Source organism: Ranitomeya variabilis, chromosome 1 (assembly GCF_051348905.1).
Source record: "Ranitomeya variabilis isolate aRanVar5 chromosome 1, aRanVar5.hap1, whole genome shotgun sequence".
Classification (NCBI taxonomy): Eukaryota; Metazoa; Chordata; class Amphibia; order Anura; family Dendrobatidae; genus Ranitomeya; species Ranitomeya variabilis.
Window position 1 is genome coordinate 221,326,710 of NC_135232.1, and position 12,670 is coordinate 221,339,379.

Below are 12,670 nucleotides of genomic sequence, written 5' to 3' on the forward strand. Positions count from 1 at the left end.
CCAGTTTCTAGCCTCCCATGGAGGCTATTGAATCATGGCAAAAGTAAAAAAAATGTTTTAAAAAAATCTGAAAAAAATAAAAGATATATAAAAGTTTAAATCACCCCCCTTTTGCCTCATTCAAAATAAAACAATAAAAATAAAGACCCGGATTCAGGAGAACTTCCCTATATATTCATGCTGGAGAAGGAGTTAGTTGGTCAGTCTGTCAGAGGGACAGAGAAGAGTCAGACAGAGAGTCTGAGAGAGGAAAGCTGGAGCCGTGTAGAGGAGTGGATCTGCAGCTCCTGGACGGAGAGAAGAGAAACAGAGCAGTCTGTAGGAGACTGATAGGGGAGGAAAAGCACAGGAGAAGTAAAGAGCTGGAGGGGAGCTGCGACTGAGCTCTCTCCACGCTGAAGCGCAGAATACCGGGGGCCAGAATTCCGAGGTTGTGGGGGTAACTGTATGCCCCGCAGCAGAGACCAGCGGACAGGAGATTGCAGGTCACCTGCCCACCACTAACACCCGAAGGCACAGCAGCACATAGAGCCCAAAGTCATACATAGAGACACCTGTAAAAAGGCTCGAGTTGCCTTCCATGCGGGTAGTGTCCTACTAAAAGGGACAGAGAAAAAGTGTGGACCTTGTGCGAGGCCTAAGGCAGCAAGGGACTACAACACAGCGCAGAGAGGAAGGCTTCCAACCCCACCTGGCTAGGGAGATTCCTGAATCGCTTCCAAGCTGGCCAGACCTCACCATCACCCGTGATCCGTACCCTGGACTGTGGCTGAATAATACAGTAAAAGGTAAAGAGACTGCAACTGTGTGTCCTCTGATTCTTTCCGGCACCACACCATCTCTGCCTATTACACCGGACGCCATACCATACCTGTGGGAAGCCATACCATCCCTGCTGCAGTACCATCATTTCCAGTGGACCCCTTTAAGCAACGTCGGTCGTCCCTGACTGAATACCAAAGGTGGCGTCACAAACATTCTTTATTCCAAATAATCCCTTTAAAGACCTTTCCTTTTACTTTGACGCCCAGGGCCACGGACCGGGTCGCTACCACCGTGACCACCCCTTTAACGACCACCGGACCAGGCCCGAGTACCCCAGGGTCCTAGTGGAGCGCTCCAAACTTGGCGTCACGAACAGGATGGACCGACCCAGCAAACTTGGTCTTGTGCACCTGAGAGACTGTGCTTAATTGAGAGATCATTAAACTGCTAATTGCCGCCATTACCGCCATTACAGCACCATGTGGCGTGCAGGAAGAGTGAGGCATGTTGTCATTGGCGGAGCTTGGAGAAACGTCGCGAACGTTATGGCCGCCCCTCACCAATACTATTATGTCCGAGAGATCTGTCCGTCAACAAGAGAAGTCCGCCTCCTAGTCTGTGATGGCGGGAATCGGAGGAGAAATGACCGCCCCCTAAAGAGAATGTTGGAAGAGCAGCAGAGGAGCAGGCTTCCAGTATCTCAGCCTGCAATGGAGGTGTCCGGCACCGGAGACCTAGCAGCGGCAGGTAAGTATACCGACTCTGCCCCGGTAGCCCAGGACACCCTCATAGGGCCCTTTGACGCTCCGACACCCCCACCACCCGGCCAGGTGTACAGACGCATTGATTGGGAGCAGCCCTCAGGTATCGTACATACCTTAACAGCCCCGCTGGAGCCACAAAAAGAACTTCAGTAAGTGAGTGGGGAATGGGTGATGTTCCGGTGGGAGCACTCCGGCACCAACCTGATGAGGTTCCCCGGGGAGGCCCAGGCTAAGGGAGAGCATCTGGAGGTCATCATTAAGAAATAATATTGCCATCAGCAAACGCTCAAATGGGAAAAGGAGGATAGAGAGCGGGACCTCCGGCGCAGGGCCATAGAGGAGAAGAACCTGTGAGCTAAGGCTCAGACCCGTAAGGCCAAACATGAAGAACGGGGTCCACGGAGACAAGGCATAGTAGTAGCGTTTCGCATAAAGGCAGGCTGGGGATTCATTAAGGAACCTGGAGTGCAGGCAGAAGTCTTTGTCACCCGACCTGATGTGGAATCTCACCTTTTAGAGGGACACCTGGATAGGGACCTCTACCCATTAGACCGTGTCACCTATACCCAACACTGGGGTAAAAAGGGGTGGTATGCACTGCACGTCCACAAATGCGCCCCAAAAGGAACAGCACCTAGGTCACCCGCAAGTGATCCAGAGCCACTGCCCCCAGCAACACCCAAGCCATCTGCAGTCAGCCCAGCTCCATTACCTGGAATGGTAACCTCTACACCTGAGACCACAAAAGAACCAACTGCAATGTGTTCCAGGGCTACGCAGGCCACAGTTGAACTGCATTCTAGTAGCACCCAGACTCCCATAGTGGGTACTGACCAACTTTTCGTCTTACCTGGAATAAGACTGAACTCCCGGCAAGGAGACTGCAATGTTCAGGTATATCCTTGGAAGCATCAGGATTAATATAGAAACAAGAGTATGACTGTAAGCAGTTTAAGTTCAATTAACCTGGCAAGGTTTCTGTTTAAAAAAGTTAACTTGTTTAAAAAGAACTGCAGAATCATAAGCTAGGCTGCTGGCATGATCAGAACTGTCATGTAAATAGTTGGCACTTCTTAAAGTGCTTCCTACTGGTTTTACAAGTAACCAGCGAAGATACTGTTTACTGCTTGCATTAAAAAGTGTATTTGTCTTAAAGTGACCAAAAACAAAAACTCATTTGGCGTAGCCAATGAAGTGGTCCAGAGAGGAGACCACTTAAGCCTTGCAGCACGCCCAAGCCTACGTTGGGGGTTTGGAATGGGTCCCGCATGCTGCTGTTGTTGGGGAGAGAGATCTCACAATTTACTGAATGAAACTGTTATTAATGTGATGGTGAAGTACTTGAATGTTGTTTGCACCTTTTCCAGAAAATGTTAATTTTGTTGTCTTTTGTGTCACAAAGATCTATTTTTGGTAAAGCTATTTTCCACCATATATTATAGTTATGCAACGTTCACGAAAGTTGCCTCCCGTAAAGGGCAGAAAAGTTTATTTTACCTGTTGTAGTTAAATTGCGCATTTCAAAATTTTGTGTGTTTTAACCCATTCATTATTTAAGGTTTCCCTGTCCGGGAGTCCTGGATTTAACGGGGGGGGAATGTGATGCCCCAGGAAGCTGGGTGTCACAGTGCTATTGCCTTCATCACGGGGAGGGTGATGCCATGCCTGGAAGCGACAGGGATCACTTTAACAGGTAACATGTACATACAATACCGTTCTGAATCCAGGCCAGAAGGGAGAGCTCTAGACCCGGTTTTAGAGTAGCTTCCCTATATATTCTGGCTGGGGGAGGAGTTAGAGGTGAGTGTGTGAGGAGAACTGGAGCCAAGCAGACATGCTGTTCTGCAGCTTCTGACAGGAGAGTCAGACAGTCTGTAGGAGACAGTGAGGGGAGAAGAAGCAAAGGAGGAGAGAGAAACTGGAGTGGAGCTGTGATTGGGCTCACTCCAGGTTCAAGTGCAGAAACCAGAGGCCGGAAGTCCGAGGCTGTGGGGAACTGTATGCTCCACAGCAGAAACCAGAGGGCAGGAGATTCTAAGTCTCCTGGCAACAACTATACCCGAAGGCACAGCAGCAGATAGAGCCCAGAGTTACCACGAGAGAGGGACCCCTGTAGAAAGGCTCGAGTTGCCTGCCATGCAGGTAGTGTCCACCTAAAAGGACAGAGTGAAAGAGGACCTTGTGTGAAACCTCAGGCAGCAAGGGACTGAGAATACAGCGCAGTAAGGAAGGCTTCTAACCACACCTGGCTAGGGGGATTCTGAATCGCTTCCAGGCTGCCCGGATTCCAAAGACCACCTGTAATCTGTACCTGAACTGCACCAGTAAAAGGTAAAGAGACTGCAACTTTGTGTCCTCCAATTCTTTCCTGCAATTCACCATCTATCATCCTTAACAACTGCACTGGGAGCCCTGGGGACTAAGCTTCACCTGTGGGGAGCTATACCACCTCTGCTGCAATACCATAATCCCCAGAGGACCCCTTTAAGCAGTGTCGGCCATCCCTGGCCGAGTACTGTTATGATCCGGTGGTAGGATCTCAAAACTGACCTGACACATATGACCAGAATATAGGACAAGTTCTGGGGATGTGAAAACTATACTGACCGCAATCCTGATCCTATCCACACACACTAAAGGTAGCCGTGGAGCGTTCCTAAAAACCTACACGCCTCTTTCACAGCCTGAGAAAATGACTACCCCTAGAGAGAAAGCAAAGACCTCACTTGCCTCAGAGAAATAACCCCAAAGTATTTAGACAGCCCCCCACAAATAATAACGGTGAGTTAAGGGGAAAATACAAACGTAGAAATGAAACCGGTTTAGCAAATGAGGCCCGCTAACACTAGATAGACAGAAAATAGATAGGAGTCTGTGCGGTCAGTACAAAAACTATCAAAAATAAACCACGCAGAGAATACAAGAACCCTCACACCGACTCCCGATGTGAGGGGCGCACTCTGCACCCCAGAACTAACCAGCAAGCGAAAAATCACATAATAGCAAGCTGGACTGAACTCATTAAATACTGAGAAACGTTTTCAATGAAATAATGAGCAAGAGTAACAAACAAACTTAGCTTCTCCGGCAGGAGACAGGTCACAAGGAATATCCAGGAGAGCACAGAATCAGGACTGAATACACCGACAGCAGGCAACAAGTGAAGGTCCAGGTGGAATTAAATAGGGACCAGTCATAGCAGGAAATGAGGCAGCTGAGCCCTGCTACAGACCCGCAGTATCGCTAAAGGCCACCAGAGGGAGCCCAGACGGAATTCACAACAGAGTACCACAGGTGGCGTCATGAACATTACTCTTTAGACTTTATTTCCCACTGCACTATTGCCCCTTTTATTGGACGCCCAGGGCCACGGACCGGGTCACCGCTGCCATGACACAACCCTTTAAAAACCAGCCCGGTTCCGAGTACCCCATGGTCCTAGCAGGCGCTTCAGATAAACCTAGGTCAGCTTCTCAAGCCGAGGGACCGGAACTATAACCGACACCTGACCCAGGCAGAAACGGCACTAAATAGCCACCCCAGAATCAAAGAGAGGTGGATAAAATTAACCCAGACCTAACCAGGACGAGAAGGAAGCAAAACCCCATCCTGGATTATGACAGAGGGCTAAGTGGTGGCCACAATACTGTATGGAGCAATATATGGGGCATGTTATTCTGTATGGAGGACTATGTAGTGCCCAGAATACTGTAGGGAGCGCTATGTGGTGCCCATAATATTGTATGGAGCAATATATGGGGCTCATTCTGTATGGAGGACTATGTGGTGCCCATAATACTGTATGTAGGATTATGTGGTGCCCATTATACTGTATGGAGGACTATGTGGTGCCCATAATACTGTATGGAGGACTATGTGGTGCCCATAATACTGTATGGAAGACTATGTGGTGCCCATCGTACTGTATAGAGGACTATGTGGTGCCCATTATACTGTATGGAGGTCTATGTGGTGCCCATAATACTGTATGGAGGACTATGTGGTGCCCATAATACTGTATGGAAGACTATGTGGTTCCAATAGTACTGTATGGAGGTCTATGTGGTGCCCATTATACTGTATGGAGGACTATGTGGTGCCCATTATACTGTATGGAGGACTATACTGTTTGATTTATGGCCTATTGTAGAATGTACACTAGATATCACTCATGTAATGTAAGAAGATAAATCTTTGGCATTGTATACCTATATTTCTCTTCTGGATATGTGCATTATGAATTGTGGTATGTGTTAAAGAGGCCCACTGAGACTTTCACCTGGGGCCCACAAAAAACCTGGAGCCTGCACTGTATACACTGCACAGTACCACTTCTCCTGTCCTGTTGTCGAAGAGGCGACATTGGACTTTGGGATGGTCAATATTGGTTTAGTATTTTCAATATTACTATGGCCAAATAAAAATAAAATATTAGAAAAGCTGTTTAAATGGATAGGAGATAACTTTCCAATTGCTGGAGATCCGACTGCTGGGACCCCCATGATTCTGACAATCGGAGCCGATCATACATACTGTGGCAGCATTCACATGTGTTTCTTCAAATGTCTTTTAGGAGAGTGTTATGATCCTAGTGGCTGAGGATCACAAAACGGACTAGCTAAGTTTATGAACATAGACACGAGCTCTAGGGAGGTGGTAACTGAACTGACCGCAAACCTGAACCTAACCAACACACTAAAGATAGCCGGTGAACGTGCCTAAAATCCTGGACGTCTCGACGCAGCCTGAGAAACTATCTACTCCTGGAGGGAAAGTAAGACCTCACTTGCCTCAAGAGAAATCACCCCAAAGATATAGGAAGCCCCCAACAAATAATAACGGTGAGGAAGGGGAAAACACAAACGTAGAAATGAAAACAGATTCAGCAAATGAGGCCCGCTAATACTAGATAGCAGAAGACAGATAGGGAACTGTGCGGTCAGTAAAAAACCCTATGCAAAATATCCACGCTGAGAATACAAGAACCCCCACACCAACTAACGGTGTGAGGGGAGAAACTCAGCCCCCTAGAGCTACCAGCAAGCAAGGAAATCACATATTAGCAAGCTGCACAAGAAACAAAAATAAACCAAGAAACATATGACCACTGATGGTCAAAAAATGAACAAAGCAAAACTTAGCTTCACTTGAAGAGACTGATAACGAAGGACTGCAGGAGAGCTCCAAAATAGCACTGAAGACATTGACAGCAGGCAACAACTGAGAGTCCAGGTGAACTAAATAGGAATCCAGCTAACAGATAACGAGATAGCTGATCAGCCTCAGACCTGCAGAATGACGCAAAGAACCACCAGAGGGAGCCCAAAGACAGCACTACACAGTACCAGTTGTGACCACAAGAGGGAGCCCAAAAACAGAGTTCACAACAGGAGAGTGAGGGGCACTACAAAGTAAAGCAACATTCACTGATCGGGGTGAGGAGTGTTATAGCTTGTGGGCTGGTGGGGTTTGTGTGGCAGGGCTGCTTTTTTGTCCCAGTTCGGCCCTGACTAGGACCCAGCGTGCCTGTCCTGAGCAAATCCCAGCTTGCACGGAGTGAAGAAAACTGCAGCCTGGGAGAAGCTCCTGAGGTCAGTCAGCACAATACAGCAGGGGCGGGCTGGGCCGGGTGGCAGGAATGCATATGCCCCCCGGGCCGGTGCCTGAGCAGCTGCACAGGGCCGCTGGAAGACCGGCAGCGATTTTAATACCTAGCGCACCTGTAGTGCGTGCGCGGCCGCGTCATCCCGGCAGTCAGCCCTTTAAATCTTGAGGTCCTATTGCCCGCGCTGACAAGGCCGCGGTGGCCCGCGTGTGCGAGCACGGCCACGATCCTCGTTTCTGTGTGTGCTCGTCTGCTCTGCTGCCCGTGCCAGCGCAAGCAGGAGACCACGCGCGCTTACGGAGATATTTGAAATGGCCGGCGCGCCTCCACCTGACTGTTTCTGACGCTGGTGGGCCTGTACCAGCGTCAGAGAAAACTACTCATCAATGCCTGGGATCCTCTCCTCTTCACTGCCGACGCTGGACACAGTGGACAGGATGGACCCGACCACCCTTAGCTCTTCATCCTCCCGACCTCCCCCTATCTCAGGGACCTGGGTGAGTCCCAACATGAATTTGTTTGTTTTTAATGTATATACAGCAGTTGCACCTATATAATGTGCATAGACTGCTGTATATACAATATATGTGATACTGCTGTGTATACTGTATATAATCACTGTATCACCTATATAATGTATGTAGAGCAGTCTATATACATTATATAGGGAATACTGCTGCTGATATGTATATACAGTATGTTATATAGGTGAAACTGGTGTGTTTATATATATATATATATATATATATATATATGTGTGTGTAAATGTGTATGTATCTGTGTGTGTGTGTGTGTGTGTGTATGTATATATATATATATATATATATATATACACATACATGTGTATATATATATATATATATATATATACACACATATATATACAGTTAGGTCCATATATATTTGGACAGAGACATAATTTTTCTAATTTTGGTCATAGACATTACCACAATGAATTTAAAAAAAAACAATTCAGATGCAGTTGAAGTTCAGACTTTCAGCTTTCATTTGAGGGTATCCACATTAAAATTGGATGAAGGGTTTAGGAGTTTCAGCTCCTTAACATGTGCCACCCTGTTTTTAAAGGGACCAAAAGTAATTGGACAGATTTAATAATTTTAAATAAAATGTTCATTTTTAGTACTTGGTTGAAAACCCTTTGTTGGCAATGACTGCCTGATATCTAGAACTCATGGACATCACCAGACGCTGTGTTTCCTCCTTTTTGATGCTCTGCCAGGCCTTCACTGAGGTGGTTTTCAGTTGCTGTTTGTTTGTGGGCCTTTCTGTCTGAAGTTTAGTCTTTAACAAGTGAAACGCATGCTCAATTGGGTTGAGATCAGGTGACTGACTTGGCCATTCAAGAACATTCCACTTCTTTGCTTTAATAAACTCCTGGGTTGCTTTGGCTTTATGTTTTGGGTCATTGTCCATCCGTAGTATGAAACAATGACCAATCAGTTTGGCTGCATTTGGCTGGATCTGAGCACACAGTATGTCTCTGAATACCTCAGAATTCATTTGGCTGCTCTGTCCTGTGTCACATCATCAATAAACACTAGTGACCCAGTGCCACTGGCAGTCATGCATGCCCAAGCCATCACACTGCCTCCGCCGTGTTTTACAGATGATGTGGTATGCTTTGGATCATGAGCTGTACCACACCTTTGCCATACTTTTCTCTTTCCATCATTCTGGTAGAGGTTGATCTTGGTTTCATCTGTCCAAAGAATGTTCTTCCAGAACTGTGCTGGCTTTTTTAGATGTTTTTTAGCATAGTCCAGTCTAGCCATTTTATTCTTGATGCTTATGAGTGGCTTGCACCGTGCAGTGAACCCTCTGTATTTACTTTCATGCAGTCTTCTCTTTATGGTAGATTTGGATATTGATGCGCCTACCTCCTGGAGAGTGTTGTTCACTTGGTTGGCTGTTGTGAAGGGGTTTCTCTTCACCATGGAGATTATTCTGCGATCATCCACCACTGTTGTCTTCTGTGGGCGCCCAGGTCTTTTTGCATTGATGAGTTCACCAGTGCTTTCTTTCTTTCTCAGGATGTACAAAACTGTAGATTTTGCCACTCCTAATATTGTAGCAATTTCTCGGATGTTTTTTTTCTGTTTTCGCAGCTTAAGGATGGCTTGTTTCACCTGCATGGAGAGCTCCTTTGACCGCATGTTTACTTCACAGCAAAACCTTCCAAATGCAAGCACCACATCTCAAATCAACTCCAGGCCTTTTATCTGCTTAATTGAGAATGACATAACAAAGGGATTGCCCACACCTGTCCATGAAATAGCCTTGGAGTCAATTGTCCAATTACTTTTGGTCCCTTTAAAAACAGGGTGGCATATGTTAAGGAGCTGAAACTCCTAAACCTTTCATCCAATTTTAATGTGGATACCCTCAAATGAAAGCTGAAAGTCTGAACTTCAACTGCATCTGAATGGTTTTGTATAAAATTCATTGTGGTAATGTCTATAACCAAAATTAGAAAAATGTTGTGTCTGTCCAAATATATATGGACCTAACTGTATATACACATATTAATTTAATTGTTTATATGTATATACATGTACATATGTATATATATATGTGTGTGTGTGTATATGTATATATATATATATATATATATATATATATATATATATATATATATACATATATATACACTCACCGGCCACTTTATTAGGTACACCATGCTAGTAACGGGTTGGACCCCCTTTTGCCTTCAGAACTGCCTCAATTCTTCGTGGCATAGATTCAACAAGGTGCTGGAAGCATTCCTCAGAGATTTTGGTCCATATTGACATGATGGCATCACACAGTTGCCGCAGATTTGTCGGCTGCACATCCCAAAGATGCTCCATACAAGGCAGGATGGATCCATGCTTTCATGTTGTTTACGCCAAATTCTGACCCTACCATCCGAATGTCGCAGCAGAAATCGAGACTCATCAGACCAAGCAACGTTTTTCCAATCTTCTACTGTCCAATTTCGATGAGCTTGTACAAATTGTAGCCTCAGTTTCCTGTTCTTAGCTGAAAGGAGTGGTACCCGGTGTGGTCTTCTGCTGCTGTAGCCCATCTGCCTCAAAGTTCGACGCACTGTGCGTTCAGAGATGCTCTTAGGCCTACCTTGGTTGTAACGGGTGGCGATTTGAGTCACTGTTGCCTTTCTATCAGCTCGAACCAGTCTGCCCATTCTCCTCTGACCTCTGGCATCAACAAGGCATTTCCGCCCACAGAACTGCCGCTCACTGGATTTTTTTTCTTTTTCGGACCATTCTCTGTAAACCCTAGAGATGGTTGTGCGCGAAAATCCCAGTAGATCAGCAGTTTCTGAAATACTCAGACCAGCCCTTCTGGCACCAACAACCATGCCACGTTCAAAGGCACTCAAATCACCTTTCTTCCCCATACTGATGCTCGGTTTGAACTGCAGGAGATTGTCTTGACCATGTCTACATGCCTAAATGCACTGAGTTGCCGCCATGTGATTGGCTGATTAGAAATTAAGTGTTAACAAGAAGTTGGACAGGTGTACCTAATAAAGTGGCCGGTGAGTGTATATACGTATACATATATATATATACACACATATATATACATATATATAATTAATATGTGTATATATGTATTTATATATCTACTATATAATCGTCTAAGGGTCCCTTCCGTCTTTCTGTCTGTCATGGATATTCATTGGTCGCGGCCTCTGTCTGTCGTGGAAATCCAAGTCGCTGATTAGTCGTGGCAAAATGCCCATGACCATTGCCACGACCAATCAGCGACGGCCATAGTCTGGCAGCGAAATGGCCTCTGCTTTACTGCCCTGCAGTCAGCGCTGAGCGCTCACACAGGGTTAATGGTAGCGGTAATGGACCGCGTTATGCCGCAGTGTAACGCACTCCATTAACGCAGCTATTAACCCTGTGTGACCAACTTTTTACTATTGATGCTGCGTATGCAGCATCAATAGTAAAAAGATCTAATGTTACAAATAATAATAATAATAATAATAATAATAAAAAAAGATTATTCTCACGTTCTGACGTCGCGGCTGTCCTCGGCAGTGCAAGCGGCAGGTTCCGGTGCTAAGGATGCTATGCGAGAAGGACCTGCCATGGTGTCATGGTCATGTGACCGCGACGTCATCACAGGTCCTGCTCTCATACCAACCCTGGGACCGGAAGCTGCCGCCTGCATCGCACACAGGCGCCAGGACTTCAAGGGGCCTTCGGAAGGTGAGTATATGTTTATTTTTTATTTTAAGTCTTTTTTAACCACGCATATAGTGCCCACATTGCTATATACTACGTGGGCTGTGTTACATACTGTGTGGGCTCTGTTATATACTACATCTTTGTGCTATATACTATGTAGCTGGGCAATATACAACGTGACTGTGCAATATGCAATGTGACTGTCCAATATACTACGTGGCTGTGCAATATACTACGTGTTATATACTACATTGCTGTGCAATATACTATGTGGCTGTGTCGGTTCTGTTATATACTACGTCGACTGTGCAATATACTACGTGGCTCTGTTATATACTAGGTGGCTCTGCTATATACTACGTTGCTGACCAATATACTACATAGCTGTGCAATACACTACGTAGCTGTGCAATACACTACGTGACTGTGTTATATACTACGTGGCTGTGCAATATACTACGTGCCTCTGCAATATACTACGTGGCTCTACAATATACTACGTGGCTATGTTATATACTACGTGGCTGACCAATATACTACATACCTGTGCAATACGTTACGTGGCTATGTTATATACTACGTAGCTCTGCTATATACTACATCCGCTGTGTTATATACTACGTAACTCTGTTCTATGCTATGTAGCTATGTTATATATTACGTCGGTTGTGTATATACTACGTCACTGTGCAATATAGTACGTAGCCTGTGCTATATAGTACCTGCATATTCTAGAATACCCGATACGTTAGAATCGGGCCACCATTAGTGTGTGTGTATATATATATATATATATATATATATATATATATATATATATATATATATTAGTGTAGAGATGTTTATATAGTATGGCGCTATGTATATAGTGTGGAATTTACACTATATATACACTGCCACATCTCTACACTATAAAATATACACTCACCGGCCACTTTATTAGGTACACCATGCTAGTAACGGGTTGGACCCCCTTTTGCCTTCAGAACTGCCTCAATTCTTCGTGGCATAGATTCAACAAGGTGCTGGAAGCATTCCTCAGAGATTTTGGTCCCTATTGACATGATGGCATCACACAGTTGCCGCAGATTTGTCGGCTGCACATCACCACCACCAGCCTGAACCGTTGATACAAGGCAGGATGGATCCATGCTTTCATGTTGTTTACGCCAAATTCTGACCCTACCATCCGAATGTCGCAGCAGAAATCGAGACTCATCAGACCAAGCAACGTTTTTCCAATCTTCTACTGTCCAATTTCGATGAGCTTGTGCAAATTGTAGCCTCAGTTTCCTGTTCTTAGCTGAAAGGAG